Below are 16,783 nucleotides of genomic sequence, written 5' to 3' on the forward strand. Positions count from 1 at the left end.
AGATAGAAAGAAGTAAAAGTAGGTACCTTGGGTGCTGAAGTCTTCCAACTCAGCTGGGTTGTGGACCAGCTGACCTCTGCTTCAGCTGGGGTAACACAACATCTTCCATGATGGGAAGAGGGCAGAGCTCCACATATGGGAAGAGGGCAGAGCTCCACATGTGGGAAAAGGGAGAGGAAAGTCTCAGGAATCATCAAACGTCAACCTTAGCTACCAAGTCTTCTCTACTTTTGTGACTTCCGGATGAATCACAATGTCCAGGGATGAATAGTTCCCAGCATATATGTTGCTGTTCTCTCTTCCTCCTGACAAGACAGTCCTCAGTGATCAACTCTGGTACCTTTTCCAAGAGTTCAGATGTGGCTTCAGAATCATTCTCCACACCATGCTCTGGGCAGCCACAACATGTGTAGAAAGATTAAATCAGTATTAGTTTGGAGAATCATTACAATGCTGTGGTTAAGAACGTAACAGATACTCTGCGGTGTCTCTGGGTTATACTGATGCACCTATAGGAAAAATACAATGTCGAGGCTAGCTCTTTTTTAAAAAGAATCAGATGAAAACAGATTTGAGGAAATAAAAAATGTAAAGGTTATCTTTCAATCACAGGCTCTGGGTTAGTAAGTAGACACTGTTTGAATTTCAGGAATAAGAATAAGGAGGATGTTAATAGAAAATCTGTGCCAAACATTGTGCTAAACGCTCTCATGTGTCAGCTTTCAAACAACACTATGAACTAAAAATCACTATATCTAATCAAGAAATAAGAAAAGAGAAATAGAGGAAGGTAAGCAACTTGCTTCAGATACACATTCAGATAAAGGAATACCATAGATTCAATCATAATACAGGATATTTTATCTATACAGAGGAAATTAACAGAAAGATGCAGAAGGTTATAACAGAATTTATTATTTTTTTTCTTCAATACTATTTTCAATTCGGTTTTCTTTTGCAATGGGAATTCAAGTTATTCAATAAACAATTATTAACAATCCTGTCTGGCAATGGAGATATGGACATGAATGTCTTGACTCTTTCCTCTAGGAAATAAGCCTAGCTGGAGGACAGATAGATACAAAAGTTATTATAACACCATAATTACTATAATTTGAGCAAACTTATATCAGATGCTTTAGTAACTAAGATATATTGAGAGGCCATGCTGATATGGAGTGACATTAGGGAAGGCTGCTTTGACGGGATGGTAGAGGACACAAACTGGAAAAGGAACTGGAGGCTATATGGGGAATAAATATGTCTCTTGGAAAAAGCAAAACTTTGGAAAGCTTTAATTCACACTACAATCTCTAGCTCTGTAACTAATGCAAATTGCTGAATGTATCTGAGCCTCAGTTTTCTAACTATAAAGTGGATACAATAAAAACTAAGAGAAAAGAGCGAATCTTTCTGTTAAGCATCTTACATTCCGAAAATGTTGTTAAAAGTTTTAAATATATCATCTGATATAGTCTTTTAAATCTTCTTACAGTGAAAACGGTCTCAGAAAATTTTAGCAGGTTACCCAAGTCATAGAAATATTAAGCAGTAGAGTCAGGATTTGAAACCACAATCATCTGAACTCCAAGTTCACGCTGGGATTACGGATTCAACACATGTGACTTCTGGGCTGGAGGTGGACACAAATATTCAGTCCATAAAAGGAATTGAGGATCTCCTCCATAAAAGGAATAAAAACACTAGCAAAAAAAAAAAAAAAAATCAAATAATTCAGAACTCTGGAAATTAATCAAAATCACAAGGAGTGTTTACTCAAGAAAAAAAAAAAAAAGCCAAACCTCATTAGAACAGAAAGCTCTGTGTCTTTTAAGTTGCTCCAGTTTGTCTCCTTCTCTCCAGCTCTTGAAAACCAGCAGCCTTCCATCCACTGGAGGAGAGAGACAGTTTAGGAGATTGAATTTAGTTCTGTCCATTTATGAAGCACTTTCTATGTGCATTTACCTTCTAAGGCATAGCAAGGAGATAAAGTTTTTTCAGTAGTTGCAATCACAGACCTAACGCCCTTGCAACAGGTCAGCTAAGTAGGGGGCTAGTTCTACTTAATAAACTACCTATTAAGGAGGCTTCTCTGCTATAAGGAGTGTTCTCAGACAGTTCAGAGGTAGGTATGTGCACATTTTGGCAATAGGAATCATGAAAGGTTTTCTCAAAGAGTAAAGATCCTAGGTATGCTAGCATCTTGACTGTGTGGGAGTTCAGGCAAAGGCATAGAAAACGGAAATGGGGAGGTGGCAGGGGATTAATAAGTAGTCCAGTTGGGTTCATGATCTTCTGATGGATTTTCCTTTGTAAATTTAGTACATTTTGCTGCTAAAGGCTTATCACATTTACTGTATCACAATTATCACCTCTTTAGGCACTTCTGAGAAATTTCTCAGTCAATATGGGTATTTGTCACAGTTCTAGAGATGCAAGTTTAATTAGCAGTCTATTTATTCTCTTTGTTATGCTATGAATGAAGATTTTTCCTAAGATGAATCTTCAACTCATGCAGTGTAGCAGAATCTATTGCCTGATCAAATAACTTAGTTCCTTTTGATGACTGTGGCTGGCAGATAAATTTAATTCAATCCTTCCTCTGAAATTTTTTTAAAATTTAATTTAATTTTATTTTTATACAGCAGGTTCTTATTACTCATCCATTTTATACACATCAGTGTATACATGTCAATCCCAATCTCCCAATTCATCGCACCACCACCACCGCCCCACCCCCCGTTTTCCCCCCTTGGTGTCCATACGTTTGTTCTCTACACCTGTGTCTCTATTTCTGCCTTGCAAACCAGTTCATCTGTACCATTTTTCTACATTCCACGTATATGTGTTAATATACAATATTTGTTTTTCTCTTTCTGACTTACTTCACTCTGTATGACAGTCTCTAGGTCCATCCACGTCTCTACAAATGACCCAGTTTTGCTCCTTTTTATGGCTGAGTAATATTCCATTGTATATATGTGCCACATCTTCTTATCCATTCATCTGTCGATGGACACTTAGGTTGCTTCCATGACCTGGTTATTGTAAACAGTGCTGCAGTGAACATTGGGGTGCATTTGTCCTTTGGAATTATGGTTTTCTCTGGGTATATGCCCAGGAGTGGGATTGCTGGGTCCTTCCTCTGAAATTCTGACCCACTCAAAGGAGAATGAGCTTTGCTGGAAACACCTTTGTTGCCTCCCATAACTCATAAGACCACTTAATCTGCCACTCAATGCCAACTTTTTTTGACCCTCCCTTCATGCAATCCTTTTATGTCATCTGCTTTTACTCACCCATTACTCTCTATTTGTCTGCCTCTGCACTTGGGAAGCCCCTCCAGAGTTATGCCCAATTCTGCATTCCCATCTCCCTGCCCCCCTTTTTTCTTTTTGGCCATGCTGCTTGGCATGCAGGATCTTAGTTCCCTGACCAGGGATCGAACCTGTGTCACCTGCAGTGGAAGCACAGAGTCTTAACCACTGGGCCACCAGGGAAGTCCTCCCATTTCCCCCTTTTATGCATGTACAGGTGAGTTCAACTCTGAGCTGTAGTCTCACCTTTTACCTAGTGTTATTCTTGTCCTTCACCCTCATGCATGTTTACATAGGGGGTTGGTATCCCCTGCTCTACACCAATAAAGAGCCTAGTAAAAATCACTTTATTTACCTGATTTGTGTCTTCTGCCTCAATCCTCATGTGCAAAAATTCCACTGCAAAATGCAGGCGTTCTTTTTCTTAATAACTCTCTCGTTTCAGTGTATCCTGTACTCTGTTATACATTGTTAATGAAGACCCAAAACACCCAAATGTGTCTTAGTGTTATTGATATCGTAAGCTTTCTCCTCACTCTGATTTATTTGCTTTTGGTGCTTGTTCTGATTAACTTTGCATGGCCATTATAGCTGCTATTGCTGTTACATTGATTGGGCATATATTGTTGGTAGCAGCATTCTTCCCATTGGGTCAGGTCACACTTCACAGGGGCAGAAGCTTTTGCTGGTAGTGTTGCCTTCTCCTCAAGTGAACTTGACTATCGAGTATTGCATCCCATTCATGAAGATCCGAGTTAATGTGGATTGGCTGAGAAATTGTCTGTGATTCAAAGGACAGAAGTGGTATGATAAAGATAAATCTTAAGGTTTCCTCCAAAGTCCCACCTCCACTGCCTTTGTTCAGACAAAGAGCACTACCAAAAGCATTTAAGGTAGAACATTTTCTCTACCTCATCTAATCAACTCTGATCTATCTTCCTGACTCTGGCAGATAGATTACTGCTTAAACTATTTCCTCTGATCCTCTTTCCTTTCAGGATAAAGAAAGGACCAATTTTCTAATTGTATTCCATTGTGGTTGGATAGTATACTTTGTATTAAGTATCCCACGTACACTTGAGAAGTATGTATTTTCTGTTGTTACAGTGGAATGTTGTATAGGTGTCTATTAGGACTAGGTGATTTATAGTCTTGTTCAAATTTTCTATTCTCTTGTTGATCTTTTGTCAGTTGTTCTATCCATTATTGAAAATGAAGTATACGAAGCTTCAGTTATTACTGTTGAATTGTCTATTTCTCTCTTTATTTAGGTTAGTTTTACTTTGTGTATTTTGGTGCTCTGTTTTAGGTGCATATATGTTATTAATTATTATTTACTCTTGATGGGCTGGACTTTTATCATTATAAGGGGTCCCTTTTTATAATGTTTTAAAACAAACTGTCTTGAACTCTATTTTAAAATCTATTTTTTTTTTGTTTTTAATTCTATTGTGTCTGATATTAGTGTAGCCACTCCAGTTTTCCTATTGTTGTTTGCATAATATATGCTTTTCCATCTTTTTAGTCTCAATCTATGTATCTTTAAACCTAAGTATGTCTCCCATAAACAACATATAGTTGGGTTGAATCATTCCCTGAATCATTTTCCCCAACCTATTGGCAAACTTCTAAACATCCTGTAAGATCCAAAACCCTGTGAAATTTTATGGCTAACCACAGAAGATTGGGTTACTTCCTTCATGACCCCCATGTGTGCTTAATCCATTCTTATATTTATTCTTTTATGCTGATATTATTTTAGTTGTTGTTTTTCTTTTGACTTGTTTGCCTTCCATTTTAGACTATGAACACCCTGAGTGCTAGTTTTGAAATTTTGTTACTGTATAATACATATTTTATAAGTGAATCAGGGGATGAACACATGAAGGAAACAATGCCTCACTGAGATAATAGAATTCAAGACTGAGATGTTGGACCCAGAGGCCTGAGCTATGGATTTAGGGCACAGTTGCTATTAAGATTCTCCCATAGTGAAAAAACAATTCCAGATCCTCTTGTTTCTGTGAGACAATAATGGTTTCGTGGAAACGTATTGCTAGTCCTAGAAACAAAAGTCTACTTAAGTCGATAGAGAGGAGTGGATTTGAGAGTGTTTGGAAGTCAGGAGACAGGATTCTAATTCTCATCTTGCCAGGATGCTTTGTACACAGAGTCCTGGTCCTCCTCTATTAAGGGGAAGACTAGAAAAGCTCTATTATGTGATGAAAGTTGTCATTAGCTTAAGATGTTAAATGACAAAACTTTCATGGATCTGGTGCTCTAAAGAACAAACTGAGATACGATTCTCAAACATATTACCTTGTATCCGAATTCCTGAAGATGCGGAACAATTTTGTCCTTCCCACGTGTTTACTAAGGACCTGAACAGCAAGTGATTCACATTAAGGATGAGTGCTACAGATTCTTTGCAGTAGCAACCTTTGATTCTTCTCTAGTTAACCTTATTTGTAGCCTACAAGGAATACTTTCTTTGATCACACAAGGAATCTGAGAAAGCAAGAGGGGATGAAGAGGATTGCTATAGACCAAGTAAAATAGCCTGGATGATTCTGATTATCGCTGTTTATCCACATCTGTTTCAAACTCATGTCCAGTGATGTCATTTTAATAGGTTGAAATTGTTCATGGTGAACAAATTTGTGAATATTTACATCACAGAAACCAACAAAGTTACAAATCTGTTGTTTCTCCCACCCCCTAGTTTATCATACCCCTGAATTAGTTTATACTACTCTTTGGGACAAAGAGAATTTTGTTACCTATGACAAAGAAATGGAACTGCTTCTTAGTTGCAATTAACTGATAATTTTTATCTTGTGATATTTTAAAGTGTGCTGGCCTGGGTTTCAGGACCTGAATTCTTATCCTGATTCTACTATCTCTGTCGCCTAATATAAACCACTTTATTACCCTTGGACTCTGTATCATCAATTTCAAAATGGATTGGATTAAATCATGTCCTAGATGCTTTCAGTTCTACTGATTATAACTTTAGGCTTAGAAGAAATATGTTCTGGAGCTACTTGCCTGACAACACATGCAAAATTGTTTAATAGAAAAAAAGCCTGGCAAATGTCTCTTAAGAGAACAGATATTGGCCTATATTGATATAAGCACACTCCTTTTAAGCAAACCTAGTTATCTATACAGGTGAGAGAATTTTTTTTCCATAGCTTTTTAATCCCTTGAATGTTTATTTCAAATTCAATATTTTTCCAACCTTTCATCTGTTTACCTTGATGCCTTTGAAATCATTTTGCTATTCACACCCCTCTTCTCCTTTTCTTCACATGCCTCCTCTGCAGATGGCCTGAATCAATTCAGATCTGTACTGTAATTAAAAGAATGAATCATCATTTAGTCTCAAATGCTCGTTATCTCAAGTTTTATTATCATACTTAATTTCTTTTTCTTATTTCCCCGTGTTTACATTTGTGTAAAGACTTTTCTGAAAATTACAGTCGATTTATTCAGTTATTTCTGCTTAACTACTGATGCTAAGCATTTCTTCTGCAGTTTGTATGAGCAAGAAGACCTGCCTTAGGCAAAGTTGCAGAGTACTTGAAGCTTGTCTTCATCACTCTCTTTCTCTCTTTCTTCTATTTCTGATAATCAGTATAATGAAAACAATAGAAAATAATAATAAATCATCACTATTAATTGAGTTCTTACTATGTACAAGGCACTGTCTCATGGCATTATGAGATTAACTCCTACCTCACCCCAGTAGGCAGCATACTCTATTCCTATCCCGATCTCCCCCATTCTGGCCCTTTGCACTTACCCCATCATGGAATGACCAGATTCCTGACCTGGCTACTCCATTTAGGCCTCTTCCTTTTCACAGTTTTCTAATTCCTCAAATGGTCTTTCCTTCCCATCTCAGCCCTTCAATGCCCTAATTTCAGCTGCCTCTAACGTTAAAAAAAAAAAAAAAATCACCTGACATACTAATAGAAATATGTTGTGAAAGACAGTTTAAATCATAAATTCACTAAGAAAAATTGAATACCACTGAAAACAAAAACAATACTACATACATAACAAAAGAGATTTTCCTACAGGGCATCGCAGAGCTCAAAGACTGCCAACCACCGACTCCCTTGGGGCAGTTTGGGCTTTCCAGAAACATACATTGACACAGGGTTCAAAGTGGAAGTTGTTGGTAGGGATCAACACCTGTGAAAGGAAAATCTGAATTGTAATGCAGGCCCACAAAACCTCAGCCGAACTGGTGGGAAACTCTGGAGTGAACAGTGGCTGGTGGAGTTGTCTCATGCAGAATCAAAGGGCTGGGCCGGGATACCCCAACCTTGCTCAGAGACCACATGGGGGCTACCCCAGGAAGAGCATGCCCTCAGGGGAAGCTACTCTCTGCTGCTGAAGCACAACCCAGAAGGGATGGTAGCTTGATGCTGTCTGCTGATGGCACCTCTGCAGCTGGGCAGAGACCCTTCCTTGAATGGGGATGAGGTAAGACGTCTCCATGTTGACCACGCCTCATGTACGTCTTTTACTAACAAGTGCCTCGGTTAGATGACAGAAAAATGAAACTTGAGTACTTTTTGATCCAATTCATTTTCAGAAGAGGGATAAATTGAAGAGTTCACAGTTCTCCAAAGTGTTGTCATTTTATATCTCTGAGTTTTGAAAATGCTTGTTCTCTCTTTCTGGAATTTCCAAAATGTTCCACCCTCCATCTCCTTCAAAACCAAATAAGAATCAGAGTCCCAGGCTACCTGCTTGATGTTGAGATAGTGGTTGATTCATTCTACTGTGGAACTCTGAAAATTGAAGTTTCTCCTAATTTGGCTCTCCTGAGACAATTACTTGTTTAAGTATCTATGTTGTCACTAGGCTATGAACCCCTCAAGGATGAAGCCATACATGAAATGTCGGCATTCCACAAGTATCTACAGGATTGACCTGATAGCAATTGACAGAAACATACATACAGCGCATATCTTAAGTTACTCAAGAAAGAAAAGAAATCCCCAATCCTCTGTTTAGCAAATCTCAGTAATGTTCTCTCACATTTTCTAATTCTCTGCAGATGTATGGTATTGACATGTCCTGAGTCCCAGGCTTTCATAGATTTTTCTAAAGCGCAACAGTTGGTGGCTTCGGGGGGTGCCAGGTGGTGTTAAGGCAGACATCACACCCTGAAGAAAGTCGCACCAGGAGATTCAGGGCATGAACTGTGTTCCAAATTATCCTGATGTACAAGCTATTGGCATGAAGTAAGCCATGTGGAGTGGAACTCATGGTTTCTCCTCCAGCAGGGCTTTTTACTGTTGCTAATTAAATAAATTGGGGTGCTGGTGGGGGTGGTGTACAGAGACACACTGGCGCAAGGATGAGAGAATGTTGCTGACAGCAGTCTGATGGAAAGCAATCATAGCGTCTTGTTCTGGTAGACTCTTCCGTATTGTTCATACTATCCCGGCATCTCAACTACCCTGGTCTCTGTAGTGTCCAAAGCATTATGTAAAGGCTTCTGGTGTAGCATGCGCTTGACAGAGGAGGGTGCTGGAGGCCTGGAATACTTTAGTGTATAGTCCATTGCCCTTTAGATCACTCTGCCTACCCTTAGCAAAGGCTGATGACCTATGCTCTACTCAATGCTAAGAAGGTTCTTTGCTGCAGCTAAAGCAGCTTTGTTCCTGTTTCTTTTTAACACCAATCCCACTCTGGCTGAAACTCACATTCCCCCCCTCTACTTAGCAACTTTGTTCTCCTAATTACTCCCCTTCTTTTATATATCATGTTTTTCTCTTTTTAGGTTATTATAAGCAGTTTATAAACAGTTTCCATCTTAAAGCAAAATCTGTCTCTGGAAACACTCCTCATCTATCTTCTCTGATCACCCTAATTGTCAAATTCCTCAAACAGGTTTCCTTCTGTCACTCTATTTCCTCATCTCCAAGTCACATCAGTTGGGCTTTGTTTCTGCCTCTCCCACAGAACTGTTCCTGATTTTGTCAGGGTTACTAAGGGCTTACATGTTGCCAAATTCAATAGTCAGTCCTTAGTTTGTGTGTTAATTGAGCTTTCAGCAGCATTTAACCCAGTGGATTATTTTATCCTCCTGCAAGTACTGTCTCTGGCTTCTAAGATACCACTTTTCCTTCTATTTTCCTTTCTATTTGACTGAGGACTCTTTTGGTTCTCTTTGCTGAGACCACTCTGTCTTTATGACTTCTAAATGTTGGCATGCCACAGGGCTCATGTTTGACCTTATTGTCTTCCTGTCTATACTGATGCCATGGGGCATCTCATCCTCTCCTATGGCTTAAATGCAATTTATATGCTAAAGAGTTTCAAAGATATCTGTAACTAAAGGAAAGGCATTTATGTAACAAAGGATTAACATTGCATAGCACTTAATTGAAGTCCTAAAAATATGAACAGCTTGACTAATAAGTTCGCCCATGATCTGACAATGACAAGTACATCATGACCACCACCTGGTTACTGGTGATGGAAAAGAACATCATTTGGATGAGGCATTCCTATTTTACAATGATATTAAAATGTGAAAGAAAAATGAGCATTGGAATTAATGTATTATAACATATTCTTCTGCCTGCTCTACATTATTACTTGCATGGCTAAGAGACAATTTAAATTGACCATGCCCCAAACAGAATTTTTTCATTGCACTAACTCCAAAGATCTGCTCTTTCTCCCATTTTCCCCAGATCATTTATTAGGCGTACCATTTCCCCAGTTGCTCAGGTCAAAAACCCAAACAAACAAACAAAAAAGAAGAAAAGCAAAACTAAAATAAGAATGAGCTATTTTTGGTTTTCCCATATCTGCCACACCACAAATTGAACTGATCAATGGATTTGGTCACTTCTTCCCTTATTAGATCTAAATGTGCTACTTTCCATTCTGCTTCATGGATGCCAACTTTTCAACAGCATCGTCTTTTATTTAAAGAGCCCCCAATGTCTCTCCCTGTTACTACTCCTGAATGATATGTTTTTAATCTTAAATAAGATCGTATCTCTCCACAGTTCACAACCTCCAACTGTTTACCCAACAAATATAATTAAAGCTTAAGTCCTTACCTTGGCCTTCAAAATTCTACATGGTTTAGACTTCCTGTTCCACCCCAGCTATACCAATTTTCTTGCTCTTTCTCAAAATGACAGGCTAATTGCTTCGTCAGACTCTAAGGCCTTTGTACTTACTGCTACCATTACTAAAACATCAGCTAAGCAAGGCTATTTTCACTTTTACTCAGATGTTTGTATAAATGTCTCCTCGAAGATGTATTGACCCCATTATATAAAAAATTGTGCTTTCATTCACCCCTCAGTCAGTTTTGAACTTCTTTTGCTGCTTTATTTTCTTGCAAAACACCTATTTTCATTTGAGATTATATTACATATTTCTTATTTTATTTGTTTATTATCCTTCAAAGATGTAAGTGAAATCAGGGATTTAGTCTCTCTTGCTCATGCCCATATCTCTATTTTTATTAATTCATTTAAAAATGTCTTAGCTTTATTGAGGTAAAATTGATAAGAAAATTTGTATATACGTGTGTATATATGTATATATGTATGTATGTATGTATATATATATATATATATATATATATATATAGTAAAATGTGATGAATTGACATGTGTATAGTTTGTGAAATGATTACCACGATCAGGTTAATTAACACATTCATCACCTTACTTAATTACCTTTTTTGTGTATATGTGGTGAGAATATTTAAGGTCTACTCTCTTGGCAGATTTCAAGTCAAAACAAAGTATTCTTGACTTTGGTCACCATGCTGTACAGTAGATCCCCAGAGCTTATTCATCTTACAACTGCACAATTGTCACCATTGACCAGTATCTCCCCATCTCCCCCATCCCCCAACTCCTGGTAATCATCATTTTACTCTCTGTTTCTATGAGCTCAACTTTTTTTTTTTTTTATTCCACATGTAAGTGAGATCTTACAGTATTTGTTTTTCTCTGTCTGGTTAATTTTACTTAGCATAACATCCTCTAGGTTGATCTGTGTTGTTGAAAATGTCAGGATTTTCTTCTTTCTCAAGCACACATATATATGCATATGTATATACATATTCATATATCACATCTTCTTTATCAGTTCATCCATCGACAAACATTTGTGTTGTTTCCATGTCTTTGCTATTGTGCATAATGCTGCAATAAACATGGGAGTGCTGATATTCTTCAAAATACTGATTTCATTTAATTTGAATACATACCTAGAAGTGGGATTGCTGGATCATATAGTAGTTCTGTTTTATTTTTTCCCCTGTTTTCCATAATGGCCATACTAATTTACATTCCCACCAATGGGACAAAAGACTTCCCTTTTCTCTACATCTTCTACAACATTTGTTATCTCTTGTCTTTCTGATAAAAGCCATTCTCTTGGATTTGAATTTTCCTGATGGTTAGCGATGCTGAACACCTTTTCATGCTCCTCTTGGCCACATATATGTCTTCTTTGGAAAAATCTCTATTCAAGTCCTTTAAATATTTTTAAATCATGTTGTTTGTCTTTGCTATTGAGTTGTATAAGTTTCTTACCTATTTTTTAATATTAACTCCTTATCTGATACATGGATTGAAAATATTTCTCCCATTCCATAGGTTGACTCTTCACTTTGTTGATTGATTCCTTGTTGTACAGAAGCTTTTTAGTTTAATATCGTTTCACTTGTTGATTTTCATTTTTCTTTCTTGTTCTTTTAGTGTCATATCCAAAAACTCGGTGCCAGGACCAGTGTCAATGAGCTTCTTTTCTATGTGTTCTTCCAGGAGTCTTATGGTTTCAGGTCTTTCATTCAAGTCTTTAATCTATTTCAAGTTAACTTATGTGAAGGGTATAAGGGTCCAGTTTTATTCTTTTGCATATGTGTATCCAGTTTTTGCAACACCATTTATTGAAGAGATTATTCTCTCCCCATTTTTTGTTCTCAGCACTCTTGTCAAAGATTAGTTAAACATACATGCTCGGTTTATATCTGGGCTCTCTATTCTGTTCCATAGATCCATGTGTCTGTTTTTATGCACCATATGCACCATATTGTTTAGATTACTATAGCTTTGTAATGTAGTGTAAAATCAGAAACAAAACTAAAGTAATCAAGACAGTATGGTACTGGCACAAAAACAGAAATATAGATCAATGGAACAGGATAGAAAATCCAGAGATAAACCCATGCACCTATGGTCACCTAATCTATGACAAAGGAGGCAAGAATATAAAATGGAGAAAAGACAGCTTCTCCAATAAGTGGTGCTGGGAAAACTGGACAGCTACATGTAAAAGGATGAAATTAGAACACTCCTTAACACCATATACAAAAATAAACGCAAAATGGATTAAAGACCTAAATGTAAGGTTGGACACTATAAAACACTTCAAGGAAAACATAGGCAGAACATTCTTTGACATAAATTGCAGCAAGATCTTCTTTGACCCACCTCCTAGAATAATTAAAAGAAAAAGAAAAATAAACAAAAATATAAACAAATGGGACTTAAACTTAAAAGCTTTTGCACAGCAAAGGAAACCATAAACAAGATGAAAAGACAACCTTCAGAATAATAGAAAACATTTGCAAATGAAGCAACTGACAAAGGATTAATCTCCAAAATGTACAAGTAGCTCATTCAGCTCAATATCTAAAAAACAATCAATCCAATCAAAAAATGGGCAGAAGACCCAAATAGACATTTCTCCAAAGAAGACATACAGATGGCCAAAAGGCATATGAAAAGATGCTCAACATTACTAATCATTAGAGAAATGCAAATCAAACCACAATGAGGTATCACCTCATACTGATCAGAATGGCCATCATCAAAAAATCTAGAAACAATAAATGCTGGAGAAGGTGTGGAGAAAAGGGAACCCTCCTGCACTGTTGGTGGGAATGTAAATTGATACAGTCACTATGGAGAACAGTATGGAGGTTCCTTAAAAAACTAAAAATAGAACTACCATATGACCCAGCAATCCCACTCCTGGGCCTATACCCAGATTAAACCATAATTCAAAAAACCCATGCAACCCTATGTTCATTGCAGCTCTATTTACGATAGCCAGGACATGGAAGCAACCTAAATGTCCATCAACAGAGGAATGGATAAAGAAGATGTGGTTCATATATACAATGGAATATTACTCAGCCATAAAAAGCAACAAAATTGGGTCACTTGTTGACATGTGGATGGACTTAGAGAGTGTCATACAGAGTGAAATAAGTTAGAAAGAGAAAAACAAATATCCTATATTAACACATATATGTGGAATCTAGAAAAATGGTATAGATGTCTTATTTGCAAAGCAGAAATAGAGACACAGACATAGAGAACAAATGTATGGATACCAAGGAGGAAAGAGGGGTGGGAGGAATTGGGATTGACATATATACACTATTGATACTATAAAATAAACATTATAAAATAAATAATGAGAACATACTGTATAGCACAGGGAACTCTAATTAATGCACTGTGGTGACTAAATGGGAAGGAAATCCAAAAAAGGGGGGAAGTGTATATGTATAACTGATTCATTTTGCTGTACAGTAGAAATTAACACAAAATTGTAAAGCAACTATACTCTAATAAAAATTAATTAAAAAAAATAAAAGACAGTGTGATGCCTTTAACTTTGTTGTTCTTTCTCAGGGTTGCTTTGGCTACTCAGTGTCTTTTGTGGTTTCATATGAATTTTAGTATAGTTTTTTCCCACTTATGAGAAAAATACCAATGGAATTTTGATAAGGATTTCAGTGAATTTATAGATTGCTTAGGGTAATATGGACATTTTAAGAATATGAATTCTTCCAATGCATGAAAATGGGAATATCTTTCCATTTACCTATGTCTTCAATTTCCTCATTAATATCTTATATTTAAAGTGTACAGGTCTTTTATCCCCTTGGTTGAATTTATTCCTAATATTTAGTTGTTTTTGATGTTATTATAAATGGGATTATTTTCTTAATTTATGTTTCTGATAATTCATTGTTAGTGTATAGAAATGCAACTGATTTTTGTATATTGGATTTGTATCCTGAAACTTTATGGAATTTGTTCATTAGTTCTAACAGGTCTTCTGTCTATATACCATGTAATCTGCAAATGTGGACAATTTTACTTCTTCCTTTCTGAGTTGGATTTTTTTTCCTAATTGCTCTGGCTGGGAATTCCAGTACTCTGTTGAATAGAAGTGGCAAGGGTGGGTACCTTTGTCTTGTTTTTGAACTTAGAGGAAAAGCTTTCATTTCTTCATCATTGAGCATGAAGTTTGTGGTGGGCTTGTCATTTGTGGTCTTTACTATGTTGAGGTGCATTCCTTCTATACATAATTTGTTTAAAGTTTTTATCATGTTGTTGAAATTCGTCAAATGCTTTTTTTTACATTTGTTGAGATGATCATATAATTTTTATCCTTCATTTTGCTAATGTGGTGTATCACATTGATTGATTTCCAGATCTGAACCATCATTGCATCTATGGGATAAATGTCACTTGATCATGATGTATGATCCTTTTAATGTGCTATTGAATTGGGTTTGCTAGTATCTTGCTGAAGATTTTTACATTTATACATTTATATTCATCAAGGATATTGGCCTGTGGTTTTTATGTTTGTTTGTTTTTTGCTTTTTGTTTGTTTGTTTGTTTTTTATAGTGTCTTTGCCTGACTTTGGCTTCAGAGTGAATCTGGCCTTGTAAAATGATTTCGGAAGTGTTCTATCATTTTAAATTTTTGGAAGAGTTTGAGAAAGACTGGTATTAATTCTTCTTTAAATGTTTAATATAATTCACCAGTAAAGCTATCAGTTCTGAGTCTTTTCTTTGTTAGGAGGTTTTTGATTACTGAATCAAACTCCTTACACATTATTATTCTGTTCAGATTTCCTATTTCTTCCTGATTCGGTCTTGGCAGGTTGTAAGTTTCTGGGAATTTATCCATTCAATTTGTTGGCATATAATGTTTTATAATAGTCTCTTATGAATCTTTGCATTTCTGAGTTAGCATTGTAACATCTCCTCTTTCATTCCTAGTTTTATTTATTTGATTCTCTCTCTCTTTTTTAAGATAGTCTAGCTAAATTTTTGTCAATCTTTTTTTATATTTTCATGTATCTAATGCCTAGGTTTGTCGATCTTTTTTATTGTTTTGCTGATCACTGTTATATTTATTTCTGCTCTGGTCTTTATTATCTCCTTCCCTCTTCTACTTTGTGCTTAGCTTGTTCTTCTTTTCATAGTTCCTTGAGGTGTAAAGTGAGGTTGTTTATTTGAGGTCTTTATTTTTTCTTAATGTAGGCATTATGACTACAAGCTTCCCTCTTAGCACTGCTTTTGCTGCATCCCATAAGCTTTGGTTTGTTGCCTTTTCATACTCATTTGTTTCAAGATTTAAAATTTCTCTTTTGATTTCTTCTTTAACCCATTGGTTGTTTAGTAGTGTGTTGTTTGTTTTCCATATATTCATGAATTTTCAAGTTTTCTTACTGTTATTGATTTCTAGTTTTATACCATTGTAGCTGGAAAAGATACTTGGTATAATTTTAATCTACTTAAATTTCCTAAGACTTCTTTTGTGACCTAATATATGATCTACCCTGAAGAGCATTTCATGTGTCCTTGAGAAAATGTGTTCTCTCTTGCTGTTGGATGAAATGTTATGTATATGTCTGTTATGTTCACTTGGTTTAAAGTGTGATTCAAGTCCTTATTTCTTTATTTATTTTCTGTCTGACTAGTCTATCCATTGTTGAAAGGGGGGTATTAAAGTCCCCTACTATTATTATAATGTTATCTATTCCTCCCTTCAGATCTGTTAGTATTTGCTTAATATATGTAGGTGCTCCAATATTAGGAGCATATACATTAACAGTTTTTATATCCTCTTTATAAATTGAACTCTTTATCATTGTATTATATCCTTCTTTATGTCTTTTTACAGTTTTTAGCTTAAACTCTACTTCTCTAAGTATAGCTAACCCTGCTTCTTTTTGGTTTCTGTTTATAGAGAATATCTTTTTCTATTCCTTTACTTTCATTGTCTGTTTGTCCTTCAAGCTGAAGTGAGAGTGAGTCTCCTGTAAGTAGCATATAGTTAGGTCTTTTTTTTTTTAATTTTAAACCATTCAGCAACTCTATGACTTTTACTGGAGAATTTAGTTCATTTACTTTTAAAGTAATTATCAATAGTATTGGACATAATGTCATCTTATGGATTGTTTTCTGGCTGTTTTGTAGTTCATTGTTCTTTTCTTCTTCTCTTGCTGAATTGGTGATATCCCATAGCAGTATGCTTTGATTCCCTTTTCTTTATATTTTATGTGTCTACTTTTGTAGGTTTTTGCTTTGTGGTTACCATGAGGCTTACATAAATCATTTTATAGCTATAACAGTCTATTTTATGCTGAA

This window comes from Balaenoptera borealis, assembly GCF_965194805.1.
Source record: "Balaenoptera borealis genome assembly, chromosome: 6".
Lineage (NCBI taxonomy): Eukaryota > Metazoa > Chordata > Mammalia > Artiodactyla > Balaenopteridae > Balaenoptera > Balaenoptera borealis.